General features: G+C 43.6%; 1 protein-coding gene across 4 annotated transcripts in view; it reads right to left on the bottom strand.

The window, feature by feature from the left end:
- Window positions 1-27,682, bottom strand: part of LOC309552023 (uncharacterized protein) — a 472,505-nt gene that overhangs the window by 281,457 nt on the left and 163,366 nt on the right. The gene's annotated exons all lie outside the window — the stretch shown is intronic.

The raw sequence follows: 27,682 nt of genomic DNA, 5'->3' as shown, positions 1-27,682 counted from the left end.
GTTTGTCTGCACAGTGTCCTGCACCTATGAATGACCAGTGGAAGGATAAAAACTGACCACGCTAACATAGAACAGCTTCTGTGCTTGTGTAGTCAGTTTAGAACAAGAAAGAACGATGACTGGCAGGCTCAACCAGCTACTTCAGATGAAAGGAGTACATGAAAATGATAGAGGTTGTGATTTAAAAAATACACATATGTGAACATACCCATAAAATATAAAAATATTGAACGTAAAACTATAGGCAACTATGAGGTTTCTTTAAAAAAATTTGGATAGAGTAAGGCAAGGTCAGTTTTTTTAAAATCTTTGTCCCAATAGGGAAATTTTACTTCACTTCTTGTTCCACAGCCAAAACCGGAAGTGAGGGGAAATCCCTGCAAATTAAGGGAATCCAGGTCACCAAAACTAGTGTCCCGATTGGAAGATTTCCCCTCTATTACTTTTCGGGGGACAACCAAAAATTTGCAATTTTTTTGTTCGCTTTCACTTTTCAATGATAATGGTAAACAGGACAGATAGAGAGGGTGAATTTCCCTAACAGGGCAAATAGAGAGGGTGAATTTCCCTAACAGGGCAAATAGAGAGGGTGAATTTCCCTAACAGGGCAAATAGAGAGGGTGAATTTCCCTAACAGGGTAAATAGAGAGGGTGAATTTCCCTAACAGGGCAAAGACAGCAGTATAAACTGACAGGTGTTTTAATCCATCTCCACTCTGTCCAAAACTTAAAACAAAAGTTTTCCCTTTAGTTACAGTATACTTTAGGGTAATGAGATATGGTGTAGTGCTGCGCTGCCTCTTTTACAAACATAGCAGTGTAACAGAATAAATATTAGATTGAATAAATAATAAATAGATAGGCGTGCTAAGTGCATCAATCCTGTAAAGTGCTACCATCACTGATAATCAACCATGATACAATTCATTATAAGTAATATAATAAATACATAAAAATTGTAAAATATAATAAACGAATAAATAACTGTGGATATGCAAATAAAGTGCTGGAAAATGAATCCATAGGTGCAAATGGGGAAATATCAATTAGTGGCTCGTGAAATAAAATATACCATGTGATACGCGGGTGTGAGCCAAAACTGCTTATGCCTAAACAAACAGTGTGCAAAAAATATGTGTATATATCCTGAAAGTGCTCAGTGTCCGATACAGTGACTGGATATTTTTTAGAGGGATTTGACTCCAAGTGGTATCTTCACATGTATTTCTATAATTAAGGACGTGTCCTAGTATCAGATGCTGTGCAATCTAGGTCATCTATATCCAAGGGAACATGCAGTCAGTGAATCCTTATGGTACCAGGGTTGTAGAAGAAAGTGCAGGTGATATTCAGTGGGGTGCCACCTATCTGTGTGGTTTGCCTCTCACCTGACACTTTCTTGTATACAGCCTTAGAAATATACAGATGTCTCCTGGGGTTTTGAATGAATGGGGCCCTCGCAGTTTGTCCTGTATCTGCTACTCCTATTATTTTCTTGTGGGAAGGGTACAAACACAGAGGCCTCTCATGGTGTAGTATTTAAGTGAATTTATTAAATAAAAAACATTTGGAAACTCACATTTAAAAACATGTTTGACAGCGCAGTGTGTGTGCATCTCTTCCGAGTATGTCACTTCCAGGTCTGCTATGTACTGCCCTACGCGTTACGTCACGTGTGTCGTGACTTCTTCCGGGGATGACAGAGGGAGCGAGAGGAGGCGCTTTTAACCATTAAGGCGGCACTAGAGGTCTAAGTTCGGACTGTGAAAAATGCCATATTGTTGTAGCAGAACTGCTGATCTATAAGTGTGTAGTGTGACAGGGGCCAAAATAACTTGTCCTGGAGTGTTTAACTATATGGCGGACGTAGCACATTATAAAAAAGTGATACCATGCGGGGCTAAAGAGTGGGTATATATGTGTATATTAACAACCCATAATGATGCTAGTCAAGATATGGTAGCTAGTGTATATACACGGAAGTTAGTGCATTTCTACATTTGTAAAAGAGGTAGCGCAGCACTACACCATATCTCATCATTTCTTCACCAAGTTTAACCACTTGCCGACCGCTCACTGAGCTGGTACTGCGGCAAAGTGGCTCGTTATCATCCAGCAACGTAGACCTACGTCGCTGGACTCCTCCCCTTCTCGGCGGCGCGCGCCGCCGGAGGCTCGCTCCCGCTGTATTAAGACACAGCGGGAGTTGGGCCAGGGGAGGAGAGGTGGTGATCACCGCCGCTCTTCCCTGATCGCCGGGGATCGAGTGAGGAAATCCGCCTGCTTGTGTAAACAAAGTGGGCGGATCTCCTATGTGACAGGTAGGGACAGATTACAGGATTCAGCATAGCTGAACCTGCGATCTGTGCCTGTGTCACACAATCCCCTCCCCCCACACACGTCAGTAAGCATGAGGCATACATTTAACCCCTTGATCACCAATAAAGTTAACCCCTTCCCTGCCAGTGTCATTATTACAGTAACAGTGCATATTTATAGCACTGATTACTGTAGTAATGTCACTGGCACCCCCAAAAGTGTCAAAAATGTCAGTTAGGGGTCCGATCTGTCCGCCACAATGTCGCAGTCCCGCAAAAAAAATCGCAGATCGCCGTCATTACTAATTAAAAAAAAACAATAAAAATTACATAAATCTTTCCCGTAGTTAGTAGCTGCGATAACTTTTGCGCAAACCAATCAAAATACGCTTATTGCGATTTTTTTTACCAAACATATGTAGCGGAAAACAAATTGGCCTAAAATGTTAACAAATTTTGATTTTTACATTTTTTTGGGGGGAATTTCATATAAAAAAATGTGAAAAATATTGTTATTTTTTCAAAATTGTCGCTCTTTTTGTGTTTATAGCGCAAAAAGTAAAAATCGCACAGGTAATCAAAAGCAACAAAAGAAAGCTCTATTTGTGGGGAAAAAAGGACATAAATCTAATTTGGGTACAGCATTGCATGACCGCGCAATTGTCCCTTAAAATAATGCAGTGCCGAATCGCAAAATATGGCCTGGTCAGGAATGGGGTGAAATATTCCGGTCTTAAAGCGGTTAAAAATACACTTATTGAGAATTTTTTTGTCAAAGACATGTATCTAAATACATTTTGGCCTAAATATATGACAAAAATTTAATATATTGGATATTTTTTAACTGTCAAAGTAGAAAATGTCAATTATTTTGCAAAATTTTCGCTCTTTTTTTATTAATATCGCAAAAAATGAAAAGTGCAGAGGTGATCAAATACAACCAAAAGAAAGCTCTGTTTGTGGGGAAAAAAAAGACATAAATTTCGTTTGGGTACCATGTTGCATGACCGCGCAATTGTCAGTTAAAGTTGCACAGTGGCAAGTTGCAAAAAGTGGCCTGGACGTAAAACAGGAAAATCCTCCGGTGGTAAAGTGGTTAAGGATAAGCTTTCAGTGCTAGTTGCAGCCTCACCACAATTGTTTTCCCAAACACACACCACCCACGACAGCGCGAGAGTCCCTTTTGTATCACATACTTTATGGAAACATAAAATTTAAAGCAGGTTTAGCTGCATTTGGTCACATTTACACATGTTTAGATGCATTTAGTCATGATAGAGTTTCTAATCAGATCCTGGAATCCGATCTTCTCTAAACACAGCTAAGCTGACTGCACATAAATGTAGAAAAAGGCATAGTGTGAATGATACATTAAAAAAATCATTACATGCATTTTTATGTGTATTTTAGAATACACAAAAACACATGTGTTAGGAAAAATCATTGAAACCAATAAGCCTGTTCACATCTGTGCACTGCCTTGCTAAAAATGAGATATGTCCAATTTTCTGTGCATTCTCATGAGCTGTGAATTGATGTACAACAGTATAATGAAAATTTGTGTAAATGCATAACAAACAATACATTGGACAAAAGTGGATACAGATAGATGTGAAACCAGCCTAAGGCCTAAGAATTAAAGGTTTTGAACTTAGCTAGATCTCCTTTTATCTATCTGACTTGAATGTAAGGAAAAGACTAATTTTATCCTAAAAAGAGAATTAATTGTCATAATCTGGCAATCTATGGAGGGCAAACTACTGATAACCAGAATTTCTGAGCATCTTTAGCATCTGTCTTAGCCATCTGCCTCCAGTGTTAAAATTAGTGACAGACCAAAAGTTTAAGGCAATGCTTTCATGGGGCAAGGTTTATAGACATGTAATGCTGCTGTTCTATGAAATTACACTCTTCAGCTTTTCAGTTATCACTACAAAAAAATTCTACATTTATGCAGATAACAGAACATAAAAACTAAAATTTTTACTGTCCAGAAACTTGCAATGACGCATTTCATTTAAAGTGATTGTTAAAGGATAACTTTGTTAAATAACAGACATGATATATAAGAAAAGAAGGATTGAACCTCTGGTCCCAGTTACCAGTAGGATCATACGGAGATGGGACTTTAAAGGATAGGTTACATAGTAAGGTAAGCATGTATTGTAAAAACAGAATTTTATTCCAAAATTGCATAAAAACAGACACCATTAGGTACAACTGATACAAAATTGTAGCATATAATAATGCATAGATGAATAAATACACAACTTAATCCACTCATTCGACGCATTTCGCAGATTAATATATTGAATGTTGCTTCATCAGGAATGAGAAGAGAAATTTTTTTTTATCTATTATACTTGTAAAAAAGAAAAAATATGATAAGTCATAATGTTCACATAGTTATCACCATAAGTTATACTTTGAAGTTCAAAGTGAAGATCATCAGCTTACCATACATTATAGATACATTTTGACACAAATTTTAGCCAAAACGGACTCCAAAAGATAGGGTAACTCCAATGGGTCGACAAGCCCGAGTCCTAGCCATTCCACCCAAAAGGTCCATTTGTCCCAGTCAGGGGTTGGCCATAACGGTGCAGCCTGGACCAGACATTTATAATGGATTCGTCCCGTGGCAGGAATTGGACCTCACATTCAATAAGGATCTAATACAGGAAGAATAATGGGGAGGATCATCTACTCAATCTTATTTGTCAAATAGGAAAAAACGAGACCCCCCAGAGATTGCTATACATGTGGACACACTGATATAGCCTGGTATAGACATAATTTTGCCTGCCTTACCGCCATTATAGGGGACATTAGAGCCAAAAATTATTACAGGCATACACTTGAATAATAAGCAGTAATGCTCATATTACTGGACAATCAAACTCACCGACAGTATGCTGCAAAGGGGGCTTTCAAAAGATAAATATATCTACCTCTGAATCTGATCCGTTTTGTTCCGCCGTTAGACCGTGCGGGTGCACAGGAGGAGCCGCTGCCGGCGTCCTCCACGTGCACTCCCCTATAATGGCGGTAAGGCAGGCAAAATTATGTCTATACCAGGCTATATCAGTGTGTCCACATGTATAGCAATCTCTGGGGGTCTCGTTTTTTCCTATTTGACAAATAAGATTGAGTAGATGATCCTCCCCATTATTCTTCCTGTATTAGATCCTTATTGAATGTGAGGTCCAATTCCTGCCACGGGACGAATCCGTTATGAATGTCTGGTCCAGGCTGCACCGTTATGGCCAACCCCTGACTGGGACAAATGGACCTTTTGGGTGGAATGGCTAGGACTCGGGCTTGTCGACCCATTGGAGTTACCCTATCTTTTGGAGTCCGTTTTGGCTAAAATTTGTGTCAAAATTTATCTATAATGTATGGTAAGCTGATGATCTTCACTTTGAACTTCAAAGTATAACTTATGGTGATAACTATGTGAACATTATGACTTATCATATTTTTTCTTTTTTACAAGTATAATAGATGAAAAAAAATTCTCTTCTCATTCCTGATGAAGCAACATTCAATATATTAATCTGCAAAACGCGTCGAATGAGTGGATTAAGTTGTGTATTTATTCATCTATGCATTATTATATGCTACAATTTTGTATCAGTTGTACCTAATGGTGTCTGTTTTTATGCAATTTTGGAATAAAATTCTGTTTTTACAATACATGCTTACCTTACTATGTAACCTATCCTTTAAAGTCCCATCTCCGTATGATCCTACTGGTAACTGTGTCACGGAACCATGAACCAGACGTACAACAACAGATAAGTGAAAAGAAGGCTTTATTGAAAATCAAGCTGTAAAGCAAAAGTCCAAACGGATGGCGAAACCGAAGCAGAGTCCTTGCGAAGCCAGAGGACAGGAACCAGGAGGGTAGTCAGACGAAGCCGGGATCAGGAACCAGCAGGGTAGTCAGACGAAGCCAGGATCAGGAACCAGCAGGGTAGTCAGACGAAGCCAGGATCAGGAACCAGCAGGGTAGTCAGACGAAGCCAGGATCAGGAACCAGCAGGGTAGTCAGACGAAGCCAGGATCAGGAACCAGAAGCAGCAGCAGTCTTAGAAGCATGTGAACACAGGAGGACCAAGCAAGGAACTGAAGCCACAGACCTCCTATATATATGAGCTAGGCATCCAGCTCATCCCAGTGGGAAGGAGGAGCCGCAGGGTGGGAGGCTACAAGAAACCCAGAAACCAAGATGGCAGCTAGCACATGTCAAACGAAGGAGAACAGCAAGAAGGTAGGACCATGACAGTACCTCCCCCTCAAGGGCCCCTCCTCTGCGGAGTAAAGAACGGTTTCTGAGGGAAGCGTGCGTGGAAGGCTCGGAGCAAGGCAGGAGCATGGACATCTGCGGAGGGAACCCAGGAACGCTCCTCTGGACCATAACCACGCCAATGAACCAAAAACTGCACCCGACCGCGGACCAGGCGTGAGTCCAGGATATTGCTCACCTCATACTCCTCACGATTGCCCACTTGGACCGGACGAGGCCGAGGAACCGAGGAAGTGAAACGATTACACACCAGTGGCTTCAACAGGGAGACATGAAACACGTTGGAGATCCGCATGCCAGGAGGAAGCGCAAGGGCATAGGCTACCGGGTTTACCCTGCGAAGCACTCGGAAGGGACCAACAAAGCGAGGCGCCAGCTTGGGAGTGGGCACTTGAAGGTTGAGGTTGCGGGTGGACAACCATACACGGTCTCCGGCCTGGTAGGAAGGAGCAGGCGCTCGTCTGCGATCAGCCTGGAGTCTCTGGCGCTGCGCAGAGACCTCAAGGGACTTCTGGAGCTGTACCCAAGAAGCACGTAGGACGGAAAGGTGATCCTCCACAGCCGGAATATCCTGGGGAGAGAATACCTCCGGTAACACGGCAGGTTGGAACCCATAATTGGCCATGAAGGGAGACGTCCCAGAGGAAGAGTTTACCGCCGTGTTCCTGGCAAACTCAGCCCAAGGCAGGAGGTCAACCCAATTGTCTTGGTGATCGGAGACATAGCAACGAAGGAATTGCTCCAAGGCCTGATTGGATCGTTCTGCGGCCCCATTGGACTGAGGGTGGTAGGCCGAGGAGAAGGAGAGATGAATCCCCAACTGGGAGCAAAAGGCGCGCCAGAACCTGGACACAAACTGACTCCCCCGATCCGACACAATCTCCTTGGGCAAACCGTGCAACCGGAAGACCTCCCTGGCAAAAATCGTGGCCAACTCCTGTGCAGAGGGTAACTTCTTGAGAGGAACACAGTGGCACATTTTGGAAAATCGATCCACAATCATGAGAATGACCGTATGGCCTGGACCAGACATTTATAATGGATTCGTCCCGTGGCAGGAATTGGACCTCACATTCAATAAGGATCTAATACAGGAAGAATAATGGGGAGGATCATCTACTCAATCTTATTTGTCAAATAGGAAAAAACGAGACCCCCCAGAGATTGCTATACATGTGGACACACTGATATAGCCTGGTATAAACATAATTTTGCCTGCCTTACCGCCATTATAGGGGACATTAGAGCCAAAAATTATTACAGGCATACACTTGAATAATAAGCAGTAATGCTCATATTACTGGACAATCAAACTCACCGACAGTATGCTGCAAAGGGGGCTTTCAAAAGATAAATATATCTACCTCTGAATCTGATCCGTTTTGTTCCGCCGTTAGACCGTGCGGGTGCACAGGAGGAGCCGCTGCCGGCGTCCTCCACGTGCACTCCCCTATAATGGCGGTAAGGCAGGCAAAATTATGTCTATACCAGGCTATATCAGTGTGTCCACATGTATAGCAATCTCTGGGGGTCTCGTTTTTTCCTATTTGACAAATAAGATTGAGTAGATGATCCTCCCCATTATTCTTCCTGTATTAGATCCTTATTGAATGTGAGGTCCAATTCCTGCCACGGGACGAATCCGTTATGAATGTCTGGTCCAGGCTGCACCGTTATGGCCAACCCCTGACTGAGACAAATGGACCTTTTGGGTGGAATGGCTAGGACTCGGGCTTGTCGACCCATTGGAGTTACCCTATCTTTTGGAGTCCGTTTTGGCTAAAATTTGTGTCAAAATTTATCTATAATGTATGGTAAGCTGATGATCTTCACTTTGAACTTCAAAGTATAACTTATGGTGATAACTATGTGAACATTATGACTTATCATATTTTTTCTTTTTTACAAGTATAATAGATGAAAAAAAATTCTCTTCTCATTCCTGATGAAGCAACATTCAATATATTAATCTGCAAAACGCGTCGAATGAGTGGATTAAGTTGTGTATTTATTCATCTATGCATTATTATATGCTACAATTTTGTATCAGTTGTACCTAATGGTGTCTGTTTTTATGCAATTTTGGAATAAAATTCTGTTTTTACAATACATGCTTACCTTACTATGTAACCTATCCTTTAAAGTCCCATCTCCGTATGATCCTACTGGTAACTGTGTCACGGAACCATGAACCAGACGTACAACAACAGATAAGTGAAAAGAAGGCTTTATTGAAAATCAAGCTGTAAAGCAAAAGTCCAAACGGATGGCGAAACCGAAGCAGAGTCCTTGCGAAGCCAGAGGACAGGAACCAGGAGGGTAGTCAGACGAAGCCGGGATCAGGAACCAGCAGGGTAGTCAGACGAAGCCAGGATCAGGAACCAGCAGGGTAGTCAGACGAAGCCAGGATCAGGAACCAGCAGGGTAGTCAGACGAAGCCAGGATCAGGAACCAGCAGGGTAGTCAGACGAAGCCAGGATCAGGAACCAGATGCAGCAGCAGTCTTAGAAGCATGTGAACACAGGAGGACCAAGCAAGGAACTGAAGCCACAGACCTCCTATATATATGAGCTAGGCATCCAGCTCATCCCAGTGGGAAGGAGGAGCCGCAGGGTGGGAGGCTACAAGAAACCCAGAAACCAAGATGGCAGCCAGCACATGTCAAACGAAGGAGAACAGCAAGAAGGTAGGACCATGACAGTACCTCCCCCTCAAGGGCCCCTCCTCTGCGGAGTAAAGAACGGTTTCTGAGGGAAGCGTGCGTGGAAGGCTCGGAGCAAGGCAGGAGCATGGACATCTGCGGAGGGAACCCAGGAACGCTCCTCTGGACCATAACCACGCCAATGAACCAAAAACTGCACCCGACCGCGGACCAGGCGTGAGTCCAGGATATTGCTCACCTCATACTCCTCACGATTGCCCACTTGGACCGGACGAGGCCGAGGAACCGAGGAAGTGAAACGATTACACACCAGTGGCTTCAACAGGGAGACATGAAACACGTTGGAGATCCGCATGCCAGGAGGAAGCGCAAGGGCATAGGCTACCGGGTTTACCCTGCGAAGCACTCGGAAGGGACCAACAAAGCGAGGCGCCAGCTTGGGAGTGGGCACTTGAAGGTTGAGGTTGCGGGTGGACAACCATACACGGTCTCCGGCCTGGTAGGAAGGAGCAGGCGCTCGTCTGCGATCAGCCTGGAGTCTCTGGCGCTGCGCAGAGACCTCAAGGGACTTCTGGAGCTGTACCCAAGAAGCACGTAGGACGGAAAGGTGATCCTCCACAGCCAGAATATCCTGGGGAGAGAATACCTCCGGTAACACGGCAGGTTGGAACCCATAATTGGCCATGAAGGGAGACGTCCCAGAGGAAGAGTTTACCGCCGTGTTCCTGGCAAACTCAGCCCAAGGCAGGAGGTCAACCCAATTGTCTTGGTGATCGGAGACATAGCAACGAAGGAATTGCTCCAAGGCCTGATTGGATCGTTCTGCGGCCCCATTGGACTGAGGGTGGTAGGCCGAGGAGAAGGAGAGATGAATCCCCAACTGGGAGCAAAAGGCGCGCCAGAACCTGGACACAAACTGACTCCCCCGATCCGACACAATCTCCTTGGGCAAACCGTGCAACCGGAAGACCTCCCTGGCAAAAATCGTGGCCAACTCCTGTGCAGAGGGTAACTTCTTGAGAGGAACACAGTGGCACATTTTGGAAAATCGATCCACAATCATGAGAATGACCGTATGGCCTTGGGATGCAGGGAGGTCCACAATGAAATCCATCCCCAGGTGTGACCATGGGCGCTCCCCGGTGGCTATGGGTTGCAGAAGGCCCAACGGAAGGTGCCGAGGGGACTTACTCTGGGCACAAACGGAGCATGCCGCTACATATGCGGCGATGTCGGAACGTAGGGAAGGCCACCAGAACAGACGTGAAACAGCCCAGGACAGCTGATTCTTTCCAGGATGCCCCGCGGTCTTGGAGTTATGGTAGGTTCGCAACAACCGAGTGCGCAACTCCTCAGGCACAAAACATCTGCCGTTGGGTCTCCCAGAGGGAGCAACAGATTGAGCCGCCAAAATCTGCTCACCCAGGGGAGAGGTCAGGCTGGTGCGAATGGCGGCCAGGATCTGATTTGGAGGTATGACCGAAGTCGGAATCGACTCCTCCCTGGACAGGTCGGAGTACTGCCGTGATAAGGCATCCGCCCTGATGTTCTTGGAACCGGGTAGGTAGGAGACCACGTAATTAAAACGTGACAAGAACAGAGCCCATCTGGCCTGACGTGGTGTCAATCTCTTGGCCTCAGAAAGGTAGGTCAGATTCTTGTGGTCCGTCAGGATGAGGACCGGAACCACCGAACCCTCGAGCAAGTGCCTCCATTCTTTAAGGGCCTGCACGATGGCCAATAACTCCCTGTCACCAATCTGATAGTTGCACTCCGCGGAAGACAGTTTCCGGGAGTAAAACCCACAAGGAAGCAGAGGACCCTCTGGTGTTCTACGCTGAGACAGAAGGGCGCCTACTCCTGTTTCAGACGCGTCCACCTCGAGGACAAAGGGCAACCCAGGGTTGGGATGCGACAGAATCGGAGCCGACACAAAGGCGGACTTTAGAGCCTCAAAAGCTCGGATGGCCTCGAGCGGCCAGACCTGGGAATTACTGCCCTTCCTGGTCAGATCCGTGAGAGGCTTGGCTAGCATGGAAAAGTCCCTGATGAACTTCCGATAATAATTGGCGAAGCCCAAAAAGCGCTGCAGGGAGCGAAGACCACTGGGCTGGGGCCACTGTAAGACAGCCGAAACCTTCTCAGGATCCATGGAGAACCCCTCAGCGGAAATGATGTAACCTAAGAAGGTTACCTGGGATCGGTGAAATTCGCATTTCTCAAGCTTACCGAACAGCTTGTTCTCTCGTAACCGTTGCAACACTCGTCTGACATCCAGAATGTGGGTCTCCATGGATTCAGAATATACCAAGATGTCATCCAAATAGACCACCACACACTGCTGCAACAGGTCACGGAAAACATCGTTAATGAATTCCTGAAAGACTGCGGGCGCATTGCACAACCCAAAGGGCATAACCAAGGATTCATAATGACCGGTCCTGGTGTTAAACGCGGTCTTCCACTCATCGCCCGCCTTGATCCTTACGAGGTTATATGCCGCCCTCAGGTCGAGTTTGGTAAAGACCGTGGCCCCTTTAAGGCGATCGGACAGCTCGGAAATCAAGGGTATCGGGTAAGCGTTCTTGATCGTGATGCGATTGAGACCCCTGTAATCGATGCAAGGCCTCAACTCACCGCCCTTCTTTTTCACAAAGAAAAATCCAGCCCCTGCCGGGGACGAGGATTTGCGAATGTGTCCGCGTGAAAGCGCCTCCTTCACGTACTCCTCCATGGCCTCATTCTCCGCTACCGACAGTGGATAGACCTTGCCACGAGGAGGAACGGCACCAGGTTGTAATTCGATGGCACAATCGTATGGGCGGTGCGGAGGTAGGGCAACCGCGCGCACCTTATCGAATACATCCCGGTACTCCACGTATTCAGGAGGCAACAGAGAGTCCGAGGAAGTACACAGCAACTTGACAGGCCCATGGATGCAACTAGCCCCACACTGCGGTGACCACGAGAGGATCTCGGCCGATCTCCAATCGAAAGTCGGATTATGCTTCTGGAGCCAGGGGTACCCCAAGACCACCGAGTAGTGTGGAGACGAAATAACCTGGAAGCAGACCGACTCTCTGTGAACGGCACCAATGGCTATCCCCACTGGAAGGGTCTCATGAGTCACGTGTGGCGGCAGAAGGGGTCTGCCGTCTATCGCCTCAAGAGCCAGTGGAGAACCTCGGGCCTGCAGAGGAATGGAATTGGCGGCAGCGAACACACTATCAATGAACAAACCACCAGCACCAGAGTCCACCAACGCCTGGGTCGTCACTGAGCCCCCCGACCCAGGAGAGGACAACAGTGATCAGTGGTTTGTCAAGACGGGAAACCGGGGACGAGGAGACTCCACCCAAGATCTGCCCCCGACAGGATCTCAGGTGCGAGCGTTTCCCGGACGGTTCGGACATGCCAACCGAAAATGCCCACCGAGACCACAGTACATGCATCGACCCTCGCGTCTCCGGAGTACCCTCTCCCCCTCGGACAGGCGAGCAAAGCCCAGCTGCATGGGTTCACCCCCAGCCAAGTCATCCCCAGGAGGCGTGGGAGGAGAGGGAGGCACGGGTGGGGCAGCAAAGGTAGGCGCCAATCTGTTAGGAGGCCTCCGCAGACTCTCCTTAAAGGAAGGTCTCTCCCTGAGTCTGGTGTCAATCAAAATCAAGAAAGAAATAAGAGACTCGAGCTCCACTGGTAGGTCCTTAGCTGCAACCTCATCCTTCAATGCATCCGAGAGACCATGAGAGAAAGCAGCGACCAGAGCCTCATTATTCCAGCCCACCTCTGCTGCCAGGGTACGAAACTCAATGGCGTATTCAGCTACGGATCGTGAACCCTGTCTGATGGACATAAGGAGCTTCGCAGCAGAGGCAGCACGAGCCGGCACATCGAATACCCTCCGAAGAGAAGCAACAAAACCGGAAAACTCGGCAACCACCGGATTGTTGTTCTCCCATAAAGGGCTGGCCCAGGCCAAGGCCTTGTCCGAGAGCAGCGAAATTAAGAAGCCCACCTTTGATCTCTCAGTAGGAAAGGCATGTGGCAGCAACTCGAAATAAATGCCCACCTGGTTAAGGAAACCTCGGCACTGAGTTGGCTCTCCCCCAAAGCGCTGTGGAAGGGGGGCAGAACCGGTCATACCCCGAAACACCGCAGGCGCAACAACAGGTGTCGGGGTAGACTCTGGCGCAACAACCGGAGCGGCAGTAGGAGCGGGCCCAGGAGCGACAACCGACCCATCGGCAACGGGAGCGAAATGAGCCGTGCGTTCAAGCAGGGTTTGCAACGCCACGGCGAACCGACCCAACAGGTGATCCTGCTGATCAAGTCTGGCAACCAGCGTGGGTAGCGAGGATGGCCCAGTACCGTCAGAATTCATGGCTTGGTCCTAATGTCACGGAACCATGAACCAGACGTACAACAACAGATAAGTGAAAAGAAGGCTTTATTGAAAATCAAGCTGTAAAGCAAAAGTCCAAACGGATGGCGAAACCGAAGCAGAGTCCTTGCGAAGCCAGAGGACAGGAACCAGGAGGGTAGTCAGACGAAGCCGGGATCAGGAACCAGCAGGGTAGTCAGACGAAGCCAGGATCAGGAACCAGCAGGGTAGTCATCCGAAGCCAGGATCAGGAACCAGCAGGGTAGTCAGACGAAGCCAGGATCAGGAACCAGCAGGGTAGTCAGACGAAGCCAGGATCAGGAACCAGAAGCAGCAGCAGTCTTAGAAGCATGTGAACACAGGAGGACCAAGCAAGGAACTGAAGCCACAGACCTCCTATATATATGAGCTAGGCATCCAGCTCCTCCCAGTGGGAAGGAGGAGCCGCAGGGTGGGAGGCTACAAGAAACCCAGAAACCAAGATGGCCGCCAGCACATGTCAAACGAAGGAGAACAGCAAGAAGGTAGGACCATGACAAACTGGGACCAGAGGTTCAATCCTTCTTTTCTTACATGCAATTTAAGGGATGTGGAAAGGTTACAATGGACAGCACTGAATCACAAGCTATTTCTAGACATGATATATACTTTCCTGCTCGGTGCAATGGAACTGCACAGAGCAGCCCCAATTCTCCTATGCTTAGGTCCACCGCCGGTGTGTCAACGAGTATGTGGTAGTGAGCCCTTATAGATCCCCAGCTCAGGATTCCCCAGGGCCCGGAGTCTAAGCCCCAGCCTGCTTCTTCACCTGGGCCCCTGATGGTGGGGATGGACTTGCAGCAGACTGGAACCAGGTCGCGGCCCCCAGGTAGGCCCAGCTGAGGATGTGAAGACCGCTGGCGTGTGCAGGGTAAACAGGAGACCATAAGGAGATCCACAGGAGACAGATACACAGGAGATCAGATACAATAGCCAAAGGATACACGGATGGGAGCTCAGAGAACAGCGATGTTGCTCAAGCAAGGAGCAGTGCACTGAGCATGTGTATATATAGGGAAGCATACAGGGAGGTGACCCAGGAAGTAATTGACAGGAACAGGATATAACCCACAGTGGAGCAGGCGACGCCCATAGAAGCCCAAACACCACATGTGAAGGGAGGCAAGACAGAAGCACTGCAGAAAGGAGGTAAGAATATACAGACAAAACTATAGGCTAACTTGTGACACGGTGCTCCTGGCTTCTCCTCTTCTTGGGGTGCCACTATAGGAATCTGTTGTTGCTCCTTCATTGTTCAATCACAGGTTGGGGTCAGGGAGAAGGCCAGACTGTACTGCTGAACTGCAGCTAAGAAAAGTCAGGTCATCAACTTGGCTGCGCTGCCTAGCTTAGGAATGGTTGGATGGAAGTGTAAATTCTTTGGCAAGTAAAACTTCTCTGTATTTTAAATATACATTCAGATGTTTTCTGGAGTCCATTTTTAATGGAGTCCATTAAACCTTAATCTATACATCAATCACTAGTGTTGGGTTTTCAGATTCCCAGACTGCTTCTTTAGCTTTTCTTCTCTCTTACAACATGTCAACAGCCCAAAAGCTTAGCTCAACTTGTGTCATGGGGGCTAATGCAGCCTTCTGATACTACTTTGTTTCTGTGACCATGTTAAAAAAATAAATCAACAAAGGAAAAAAAAATTAACTTGTGCACTTCAGAACAAATTATAAGATTCAAAATAATAAACTCATATGAAAAGGGATCTCCGTTTCATTGCTTTTGTTAAGGCGGAGTCCATTTAGAAACTGCCATTAGGCTATAGACATTTAATATTTACATTATTGTAACCAGCAGTAAATACGTTTTAAAACAAGCCCTTCTAAGGTTAGTCTATCTAATACTGTAAAGCAAAAATCGCTATACATACCTTTTCGGCAGCCAATCTGGTCTGGTCTCCAGGGCCGGATGCTGTGTACTGAGAGACACTTGGCTGGGAAATGCCAGGGAAGTGATGTCACCCAAAGAGTTACTATGGGGCTTCCGTTGTCGGCTTCCTCTTCTGCACATGCCTACATAGAGAAGCTGCCGCTGACATCTCAGCGTGGGACCAGACCAGATTGGCTGCAGAAAATGAATGTATAGCTATTTTTTCTTTAACATTGCTACCCAATAATGACAACATTACTGCAAGGTAGCCTATGCTGAGAAAACCTTGGAAGCCTTCAATGCTAACTTGGTATTCTGTGCTGTCGGCTTCCTGTCTGGTTTCCTGACCTTCTTGTGACAATACTTTTAGTCACTGATATAGAGTAAATATGCAAATAAAGGCTTCTGGCATCCTGATCCTGATAAACACAAAAAGTATAGCAGCCAGAGGGCCAGTGTAATAGTAAGGCTACTAGCATCTTCGAAAGAAAGTCAGCAACTACATGCAGCAATTTTTATCTCAAAAATCTGTTGCATCACTAGTAAGCACTAGATACTGTATGGTTGCTCAGACTTCTAGGATTACCATTTTTATAGTACAGGTATCCTTTAAATTCCATCCTCCATTATCTCTTTTCCAAGTTTTACACTTACCTGTCCCCATTAATCTGGGATCTTCTATGTGGAGACTGCCGGGAATCACAAAGCCTCTGAAATTCTTATGGCTAAATCCTGCGTATTCTTCTTATGTCAATTTGTTCCTATAGAAAGGTCCTCTAAACGTTGATGGCCTTTCTATAGGAATGTCTGCCTTTACACATAAGAAGCAGAGCCCAGACAGGAGACTTTTGACAAAGTGGCAGGCCACATAGCGAACATCTCAAAGGATCTGGAATAGGTATGTATAAGATTTAGGGTGCACTAAATGTACAGCCAGTCCCCAATAACCCTCATTAGACAAGCACATACCATGGGTTTATACTCTTCCCTCACTGGACCTAGATTAAATTATCTCACAACCCAATGTAAAATATTAAATAAATATTTCTCCATTTTCTTCGAACACCAAAGCTACTTATTAATGATACTTTGTAATTATTTTTATTACTAGTTATTGGTTACTCAGTTAAAAAGGTGATTGAAGTTAATGTTTTTTTTTTTTTAGGCTCCATACAAATATGAAGAAGATTAAAAAATGTAGCATATTTAATCTATTTTATGCTTCAATTCTCATGTGCACTGGATTAAATCTGATCAGAAAAGGGGTAGGAGGGTGTTATCAAACCTGATGAAAAGCAAACAATATGCATAGCAACATCTCAAAGAGATGCACCACTCTACTGGGAAAATTCAAGACAAAAGCACGATGTGGCAAGACAGTTCAAAGCATATTGCACCTGTCAAAATGTCTATCATTTTCTATAGAAGTGTATCATTCTCTGATTCAAAGGGGAAACTCAAGCAAAGTCATTTAGAACAACACACTACTTTGTTTCCTGCCTCCAGCCATCTCCACCATGTGAACACTATTTAACACTGTGTTACAGATTGCCAAAAGGGAGCAGACAATGAGAAGGTCGTGTTCATTGTCAAGGACAGTAACACTTTAAAGATGGTGCTGAAAAAAAAGATTCAATGGGTCAACAAGGAATTGTGGACCATGCGCCTATCACCAGAAAAGGTATTTAAAATCACACAATAAAGTTTATAATCCTAGGGAACGTATGGCCATTTGGCAATCCAATAATAATGAACAAAGAAAATAAAAGATGTAGAAGAGCCATTTTTAATATACTTCTTCATTTTGTAAAAGGGTTGAATCCATTATACAAATATGCTTTACTACAGATTTACTTAAAACTGAATCCAGATAGATATAAAAGGCACTGATTAATATGGCTCTGTGATTATTAATACATCATTATTTTTAAATGCAAGCAGTGCAAGTGTCTGATTTGACTTGGTGTCAGCCTTTTGCAACCTCCATATAGCAGAGCGCCAGTATGGTGAGGAGAAACTGAACAATTAGCCAATCAGGTGTGTTACAGTTGCAAGGAGCATGCGGATAAAATGAGAAAACAGACTGGCATAAAGATGATCTCTTTGGTATGCTGCTTCTCCTTTCACTGCCCAGCCACAGGGAGGAATGTGGAGGAGACTTGTAAGAGTGAAAATGCAGTAGAAGAAGATCAGGCCTCCTACCCTGCCAGGTTATACTGAACTGTGTGGCATAGCTGTATAAATTTCAGGTCTGACTGGACAGAAACACAAATTTTTTAGCAGGTAAAACAGCTTCTTTATATGTATGGTATCTGAGTTTCCCATTTTATACCTTCGTCATTAATACATAATAATTTGACACTGACAAGCTATAAAACCCTTGCATTTTCTTTCTTTATGCCTAAGGACAAAAACCTGCTATAAAAAAAGGAAGATATACTGTATATTTGAACTTGGATTTGAAATCCAGTTTGTTTAAGGTGACAAAAGAACGGTAGCTTCTGGTTTTCTCTTAGGCCTCTATTAGGACCAGAGTTGTGATAAAAAGCTGACCATGCATGCACAATGGAATCTGATCTTATGATCATAACCAGCCAGGCCTAGGTAAAATCACCCTTTCACCTAAAAGGCAGTCTACTTGATAATGAAGGATTAGGATGGAAGATGCAGTCATGTGAGGGCTACATCAGTGCAAATATGTTTTTTTCCCTGAAACTGCCTTTAGGGTCCCACATACAATATGGGCACTCCACGCCAAACACCTATATAAAGAGTGTGGGTAGGAGGCACTTGGCCAAAGGTTGCTTTTTATTGTCAATGAGCAAAGTAAAGTCTACAGTATATCTTGAAGTGCAATAGTTCTGAATAGGCAGTACGCAAACACAAAAGGGCCTTGCAGGTTTTTAATAATATAGAGGAGATTTAGGAAAAGAGCATCACCACACCAATAATTTTAGGGTCCGAACATGACTATCCCATAATAAAAATCTAAGACATCAAGTCAACATGATTCAGGGGCTATAAAGTGCACTATTTTTCAGGACATCGATTGCTGGTGGACCCAGTTGGATTAAGTAGAAAAGCTCCTTATCCTGAGAACGGCTTTAGAAGCTTATAGCTGGACCTCTTAAACACCCATTTTAGTCATATTTACGCATCCTGGGGCATAAAATCTTTTGCAGATTGGGTGCCCAAACCATGAAGGATATGTCAGGCACAGCCACATCATCCTGTGTATGGGGGCAACCTATTGTTTTTTGTTTTTAAGGCTTGTGTATGCAGCTATTTGTTACAGGTAATATAATTCTTTAGTGAAAGAAAACAGTACAGAAGCAGTTTGGAGGCAACTCAAAACTTTCTCATATAAAAGTCAGTGAAGAATAGTCATCATCAGTGAACCTTTAAATATGGTAATATGGCAACTGGTAAAGCTGGCATGTTTTTTAAGGTCCAGGTTCCAGAGCTATCATCTTAAGCCTTTACTATCCAGAGAGAGACTCGGATGAGGACATCGTTGGATCCTGGGATAGGTAAAGGTGTGTTTTTTAGAAGTCACCAGCTACACTATTTATAGCTGCTGACTTTTACATTTTTGTTTACTGGGTGTAGATCCTTTTTAAGGTTCACAGATATCAAGAGATTGCAGATAATCCTTGGATTCAGAAATTGCACCAATTGCAAGCTTTTGGCTGAAATAAGAAACAACCTACTGTATGACACAGTGCGTAGCCTTTTTTCTTGTCAGCTGAGTCAAAAGAATCAACAGTTTGAAGGAATGGATAACCCATTCCCCTTTCTTTGAAAGGATTAGTTCACAGCAGCCATATTGTCTGTGTCTGTTGGAGGTTGGAGCTGATAGGGAGAGTGAATTCAACAATTCTGTATGGGGAGAAATTGGGGGGGGTTCAATTTTGCATACTTATCTTGCCTACTAGATCCACAGTACTGTGTTTTATGCAAGTGTGAATGCTGTAAAGTAAGAATGCTTTAAAAAATATATAATATAATTGTTTATTTTTATCAATTTACTTAATGCAAAGTGAGTGAACAGAAGAAAATTTGAAATCAAATCAATATTTGGTGTGACTACTCTTTGGCTTCGAACCAGCATCAATACTTGCACACTTTGTACACTTGCACAAAGTAAGAAGTTTTGTAGGATTAGAGTCAGATATATGATTAACCAATTATACCAGCAGGTGCTAATGATCATCAATTTCATATGAAGGTTGAAACACAGTCATTACCTGAAACGGCTGTGTAGGAGGCTTTAAACTGGGTGAGGGGCAACCAAAGTCTGCTACTAAGGTGAGGCTGTGGAAGATAGTTTTATGTCACAGGTCATACATCATGGCAAGACTAAGCACAGCAACAAGACACAAAGTAGTAATACTGCATCAGTAAGGTCTCACCCAGGCAAATGGGGGATTTCAAAGCAGACTGCCAGTTAGTGAAATCACAATGGGGTGGTGCCACCAGGCGATGTCGCCAGGTGGCCCCGCCCTTACCTATATAAGAACTGTCAAACAGCATGCCAGTCACTCGACTGTTTGCCTTCAAGGCGGACGGAGCAATTTTTTTCTTTTTCTTTTTGTGCTCTGCGGTGCAGCGGCGGTGTGATTGCCGATGGATTTACATGGGGGGGGGGGGCACTGTTTTTTTATTTTTTATTTTTTAATAAAGGAATTGTCAAAAACTTTTGATACTTTTTTGGTGAATGGGTATGGGTACTCCATACTCATTTACATAGGGGGGTTGGGATCTGGGGGCCCCCTTGTTAAAGGGGGCTTCCAGAATCTGTTAAGCCCCCTGCCCACAGACCCCCTCAACGACAGCCCATGGTTGTGGGGACAAGGTGCTTTGGGGAGGGAGGGGCAGAGCATGTTGAGGGCATGTGGCAAGGTATGGCTCAGGAGGAGGGGGGGTGCGTGCTTGTTCCCCTCTTTCCTTGCCTGCCAGGCTGCATGCTCAGATAAGGGTCTGGTATGGATTGGGGGGACCCCTTGTTTTACTGGCAAATGTTTTTTTTTATTCAGCTGTCAGTGTGGATGCCCATTGACAGCTGATTACTCATTGGTTCGTAACAATGTCAAGGCTGGCTTCCTGGTCCTACTCCTTAACAACCAGCTTTTACGGCACCCTGATTGGACAAAGCTTTGCCTAACTAGGGTGCAGAATGCACTGTGCAGCATGTAGTGCATTGCAGGGAGCGTTCGGCAGGGCGAACAATTGACGAACTCTCTGAAAATTCAAGTGTTCCCAGAACGGGGCGAACAGCCAATGTTTGGCCCAAACTCATGCTCGGGCCACACCATTCACCCAACACTACTCGGGAAGAATGAAGAGAACGAGCAGGTTGTTATTTTGAGACTAGGTTGGTGATGTAGCTGGGGGCTGAGTTGTGGATAGCTTTTTAAGTTGTTCTTAGTATTTTTAATGTAATCTGTTGGGTGAGTGGAAGCTAATGGAGGGATTGACAGAGAGGAGTAGCTGAACGGTTGGTAAGGTGCATTAGCCTGGCAGCAGCATTCATGATGGACTGAAGGGGCGATAGCCTATGTAAAATGAGTCCCGTGAGGAAGGAGTTGCAGTAGTTGAGGCAGGAGCTGACCAGGGAGTGAACTAGGAGCTTTGTGGTGTCATTGGTTAGAAAGGGGCAGATTTTGGAGATATTGTGGAGGTTGAGGCGGCAAGATTTGGACAGTGATTGGATGTCAGGCCAAACCGATAGTTCAATGTCCAGGATTATGTAAAAGAAAGGCAGGCGCCACTCTAAGTGTAGTAGGACTCGTATTTATTGGAGAAAACAACACACTATATACTCACAAATGAGTAAAATTAGACAGCAATGGATATTTGGCCGTAGAGTTTGTCCGGAGGATCGATAGATCCGGGTGCCTGTGGAAGAGAATTCGACCGAACCGCTGTATGGTCCGCTGGAGCCGATGGAAAACGGAGTGACCCGAACCCAGGGGACACTGTCGGGGCTTCATAGAGGCCTGAGGAAGGAGCGCATGCTCCGACAACGCGTCGCCTGCCAACGTCATCACGCTCTACGTTCTAGCCGGAAGCCCCGACAGTGTCCCCTGGGTTCGGGTCACGTTGTTTTCCATCGGCTCCAGCGGACCATACAGCGGATCGGTCGGATTCTCTTCCACAGGCACCCTGATCTATTGATCCTCCGGACGAACTCTACGGCCAAATATCCATTGCTGTCTAATTTTACTCATTTGTGAGTATATAGTGTGTTGTTTTCTCCAATAAATATGAGTCCTACTACACTTAGAGTGGCGCCTGCCTTTCTTTTACAGTTCACTGTAAATTCCTCTTCTTACTTGGGACAGAGCCGCCTTCAAGTGTGAAAAGTCTTGTTTTTCATGGACTTTATGGATTATATATGTGCCACGCTATTATAGATTTTCCATAATCTGCCCCATAGGATAGATATTGTTGGTATCCCTCTAACTTCTTTTGCGCCTGTACACCCCCAATCCAATGTCCAGGATTACACCAAGAAGCTTGGCATGTGGGGATGGGCTCATAGTAGTGCTATCGATCTTGACAAAGAAATCATGGGAAGAGGCACATGGGGGAGGAAAAATTATGAGCTCAATTTTGGATAGATTGAGTTTGAGGAAGTGGTGTAACACCCAGGCTCATTTGTCTGTTGGTAAATTAATGATACGTGAAGAGACAGAAGGAGTGAGCTTAGGGGTAGAGAGATAGATTTGGGTGTAGTCAGTATGGAGATGGTATTGAAAGCCATGGGAGGCTATCAGCTGACCCAGGGAGGAGATGTAGATTGAGAATAGGAGAGGCCAAGAACAGAGTAATGAATAGATATTTTTAGTGTAATGAACAAGGAGTCCTGGAAGTGATGGTTTGGCCCACACAGAGCTATGATCTATATCATTGAGTCTGTCTGGGATTAAATTTAGAGAAAGAAGGATTTGAGGTAGCCTACATCCACAGAAGATCTGTGGTTAGTTCTCCAAAATGTTTGGAACAATGTACTGTACCTTCCGAGTTCCTTCAAAAACTGTGTGAAAGTGTACCTAAAAGAATGGATGCTATTTTAAAGGCAAAGGATGGTCACACCAAATATTGATTTGATTTGGATTTCGCTTCTGTTCATTTACTTTCCAATTTGTTAATTGATAAAAAAATAAACTACGAACACTTCTGCTTCTGAAAGCCTTCTTAATTTACAGCATTTCTACACACCTGCCTAAAACCTTTGCAAAAAAGTGTAGATCAATAACGCACTAAATAGGGAAGCCTGAATCAGGACACAGTGGATCCTGCACCTTTAAAAACAAATCAGCTTCAACATTGCTTTAGATATATTTCAGCTTTCAATATATGATATAAAAATAATAGCCAAATGAATTAAGTTCTTATGAAGTAACTGATCAGTCAGAAAATAAGTTCTGTTTTGAATTTTTAAAGAAACGATGGCCTACATTTTAGTGGAAAAATGAATATTAATTTACTTTTGTGCTTCTAGACAATTTTCATAAAAGTCCTAAAAGTGCCTATTCACTCTTTCCGTGACTGTGGTTATACAGTGTGAAAACTGCAGTGCAGCAGCACTTTCTAGATAGATATTTAGGGCGCTTGCAAAGTGACACATTTCCATGCTTTTAAATAAGCTGTTCATAGATTGCTGACCGGCACAAATACTATATTAACAAACACTGCTGTCCCAAGAGAGTTCAAATGCACCAGTGCAATCATGTATTTAAAAAAAGATTTTACCTAATTTAATATACTGCAAATTGCAAGGTCTGTAAACTGTACATTGGATTGATGTTTTATTGTACTCTGAAACATATTTTAGCCTACATTTACACTCTGTGATTTTTATTCAATGTAGTTGCACTGCGGTGAATGTCAGATGTGTTTTACAAGCATTTTACACCTGTTCTAAGTTAACATACATCCCTGTGGAATAGCTTTTTGATATAAACTAGTCAAAAGCTGCAAATTAGATTTTTATAATGCACCACAGTAAGATTTACTGGTATAAATGTATCCCTAGTGGTGTGCATGCACGTTACAGTGCAGGCAAATTCCTTTAAAGAATATCTGAAGCCAAGATGTTTTATTTTATTGTTAAACCCCTTCACTCTATTTTTTGTGCCATTTGTTTACCATTGTATTGAACCTTTATTTTCTGTCTGACACACATGTTGGGAAGTGAGAGGTAATCTTTTTGAAATGATGGAAATCCACTATCCCCACTGGAGGATTTCCCAAATATTCCTATTTTGGCAATAACTAAAATTTTTTGATTATCTCTTTTTTTCAGCCTGGCAATGTAGGCAGCCAGGATAAAAATGACTGTGAATCTTACTAGTGAAGACATACAGCGAAAGCAAAAAAAAAAAAAAAAAACAGGAAAAGGGAATTTACCAAGAAAGTTATCACCAAACATATAGCATTGAAAACATTATAATATTATATTATATTATATTATATTATATTATAATATAATATAATATAATATAATATAATATAATATAATATAATAATAATAATAACATTATTAACATCACAGTGTAAAAAAAACACTTTACCATAAACCAAATGGGTATATTTCTATATAAAAAGACAAATCATTTTTTGTAGGGGATAGTATATCAAAATCCACATTTATTACTATAACTGGATAGATCTCAACATTTTCTTTTCCCCAGAAACTGCTGTTCAATTAACTTTGAATAAGTTGTGAAATCTCCCTAGAGGGGAACAAATATACTATGAAAGCATAATAAAGGATTCTTCTTTTATTCAAAACATTTTCTCAAAGACCTGAATAGTGAGGGGGCTCCCCTGAGGATGCCATTATGGCAAAACATGGCATCCCCATGTATTTACTGAGGATGACGTTTACATATATTTTGATCAAATATGTTCTTTTAAGAGATTTAAAATATCATGTTTAAAGTATTTTTGGTGATAACTGCAAACACTTTTATTGATAAATTCCCTTTTTTAGCTATTTGTTGATGAAGGTGTGAGCATAGTCACAATTTTCATATTTATACACTATATGTAAATTTGGTTCTAATAATTATTTATTTCGAACTCCCAAAAGGCTAAACTAGAGGTCATGGTGATTTATTGCAAACATTTTACAAATGGCTTCTGCTTTTGTCTTGGTTATTGATAAAAAAAGATTAACAAGTTAAACATGAAGATACTTTTATGCACACATATAATTTACTTCTATATTACTTAGACAAAAAGTACCAGGACTTCTAATTCAGTACAGATGTGTTGGGATGAAATGGAGAGGGTGATTCTGTATTATTCTTTAAAATATCCTGCCTAGGAAGAGTCACCCAAGATATCTGCTTTTACCTTTATATGCCAGAAGATTCTCCTGTGTGTCTTTCTGATTTAGTTTCACTTTGCTACTGGCGCCCTACTTTCCCATGCTGCATGGCTAAGCTCTGTTTACTGCCGATTCACTGTCCGATAACACTGCTGTAAGGGCCAGTCAACATTAAAACTGAGAACAGAGTGGCAAACATACAATATGTTTTATGAACCCAAGATACTTTAGTACCGAAAATCATTTTAAACAGAAGAATTTGCAGAAGCCAACTCTTAAATTTGGCGCTTTGTTTTCAGTTTTTATGTAGATTCCTAGATTCGGGTGGCCACTTTTTTTTTCCGAGGGACCCCTCACCTTGTTGTAGACTTGCTGAGGTCACTCCTTACAATCTCAACACCCCATTTTTTCAAGACAGATGAAATATCAGAGTCCAGCACCCATCCTTTCCTTGTCAATAGCACTCTTATTAGAAACAAGGGTGGAAGCTGTTGGATTTTAGCTATGAATCTCTTAGGACCCAGTAATAAAGTTAAAGTCAGAGACAGCAAGAGCAAGAAAGCAAACTTTTTTTTACCAAAATAGTAATTGTGGATATCTTAACTTAAGGTGTCTATTTTTACTTTTGAAATAATACAATGGAGAGCAGGTTCACTTCATTAAAAAATGATTTAACCACTTTAGCTCTGGAAGATTTGGCTGCTCAAAGACCAGGCCCTCATTTGCGATTCGGCACTGCGTGAATTCAACTGACAATTGCGCAGGCGTGCAACGCTGTACCCAAACGAAATTGACGTCCTTTTTTTCCAACAAACAGAGCTTTCTTTTGGTGGCATTTATCACCTGTGCAATTTTTATTTTTTGCGCTAGAATAAAAAAAGAGGGACAATTTTAAAAAAATAACAATATTTTTCACATTTTTTTATATGAAATTCTCAAAAAGTAAAAATCAAAATGTTTTAACATTTCAGGCCAATTTGTTTTATGCTACATATTTTTGGTAAAAAAAAATCGCAATAAGCGTATTTTGATTGGTTTGCGCAAAAGTTATTGCGTTTACTAACTACGGGAAAGATTTATGTCATTTTTATTATTTTTTTTTTTTTAATTAGTAATGGCGGAGATCTGTGATTTTTTTTTGCGGGACTGCGACATTGCGGCGGACAGATCGAACCCCTGACTGACATTTTTGACACTTTTGGGAGTACCAGTGACATTACTACAGTAATCAGTGCTATAAATATGCACTGTTACTGTAAAAATGACATTGGCAGGGAAGGGGTTAACTTTACTGGTGATCAAGGGGTTAAGTGTGTCCCTAACTGTGGAGGGGCGTGGCTTGTGATGTAATCACAGAGACATGTGATCCTACATAACAGGATCGCATAGCCTCTGTGATTACTTTAGTGAGAATGACAGACGGCTGTGTTTACATCAGCCATCTGTCCTTCTCTCACTGCAGCGGGAGATTGCGAGTGGCCATCACACACACTGACTCCCCAGCCGACGAGCAGGGGCGGGAGCGTGCCTCCGGCGGCGCGCGATTGCCCCCTAGCTCCTCCTAGTCTAGCGTCGTACATGTACGGCACTTTGCCTGGGAGCGTCAGACTGCCGCCGTACAACTGCGGCGGGTGGTCGGCAAGCGGGTAAAAATTGCTGCTTACCATTTTGGATGTGCTTTCCTGACAACTCCAGTGCTTAAAGTGGAATACCAGGTTTAAACCTGCACTCACTCCAGTTCTAAGCCAGCCTATACCAACTACCCTGTAGAGGAAAGATGTTAATACTTATCTATTCAAAGGGCGCTCTGGTCCAGTCACATGATCGGCTCCCAATGCTGGCTTCAAGGGAGAGGAGAGAGAACCGATAGCAGCTGAAATGCTTTGGTGGTGACATCACTCTTAAGCTTACTATAGGGCATCCGCTGTCGGCTGTCTCTCCTCTCTCCTGAAGCCGACACTTGGTGTTGATCACGTGAGCCGATCGGAGCGCCCTCAGAACAGGTAAGTATAGACATCTATCCTCTACAAACTAATTAGTATAGGACTTAAAGGATGAGTCCACCCTAAAACTAAAATCCCTGCATCTATAGATCTCCATGATCTAACACTAACCTATCTAGCCCTGTAAAGAAGAAATCAGTATACTTACCTTTGTTGAAGTCAATCTGACCCAGTCTTCAGCAGCGGAAGCTCTGCAGAGGACACGGCCGACAATGGCTGTAAAATGAATGGGAAGTGATGTCACTCATAGAGTTACTATAGGGCTTCCGTTGTTGGCTGTGTCCTCTGCAATCACCTCCACAGCAGAACCGCGGCTGACATCTCAGCGTGGGATCGGGTCGGATCGGCTTCAAAAAAAGTAAGTATACTGATTTCTTTTTTACAAGGCTAGATAGGTTAGTGTTAGATCGTGGAGGTCTATAGATGCAGGGATTTTAGTGTTAAGGTGGACTTATCCTTGGAGGTCCATACACCTGATCAGAAAATCGTACGAAAAATGCCACTTTCTAAGCAATTGTACGATAATTTGATTATTAGTATAATTATCTATATCTAGTATATAGTATTATTAGATGATTATCACCTGGAGATGTGCAATCCCCGTGTCATATTTAGATCTGAACACTATCTGTTTTAAAAAAGGGTTAAGGGTTTGTCAGCTTGTTTTCTATATTGTATGTTAATGAGATGAATGAGATCCTGCCCTAAGCATTTCTATTGGGACAGGCTCACTCTGAACTTGTTCAGAA

The sequence above is a fragment of the Pelophylax lessonae genome, assembly GCF_965119305.1.
Source record: "Pelophylax lessonae genome assembly, chromosome: 4".
In the NCBI taxonomy this organism is placed as follows: domain Eukaryota; kingdom Metazoa; phylum Chordata; class Amphibia; order Anura; family Ranidae; genus Pelophylax; species Pelophylax lessonae.
The sequence above is the reverse complement of the archived record's forward strand: the minus strand, read 5'-3'. Positions and strand labels throughout refer to the sequence as shown.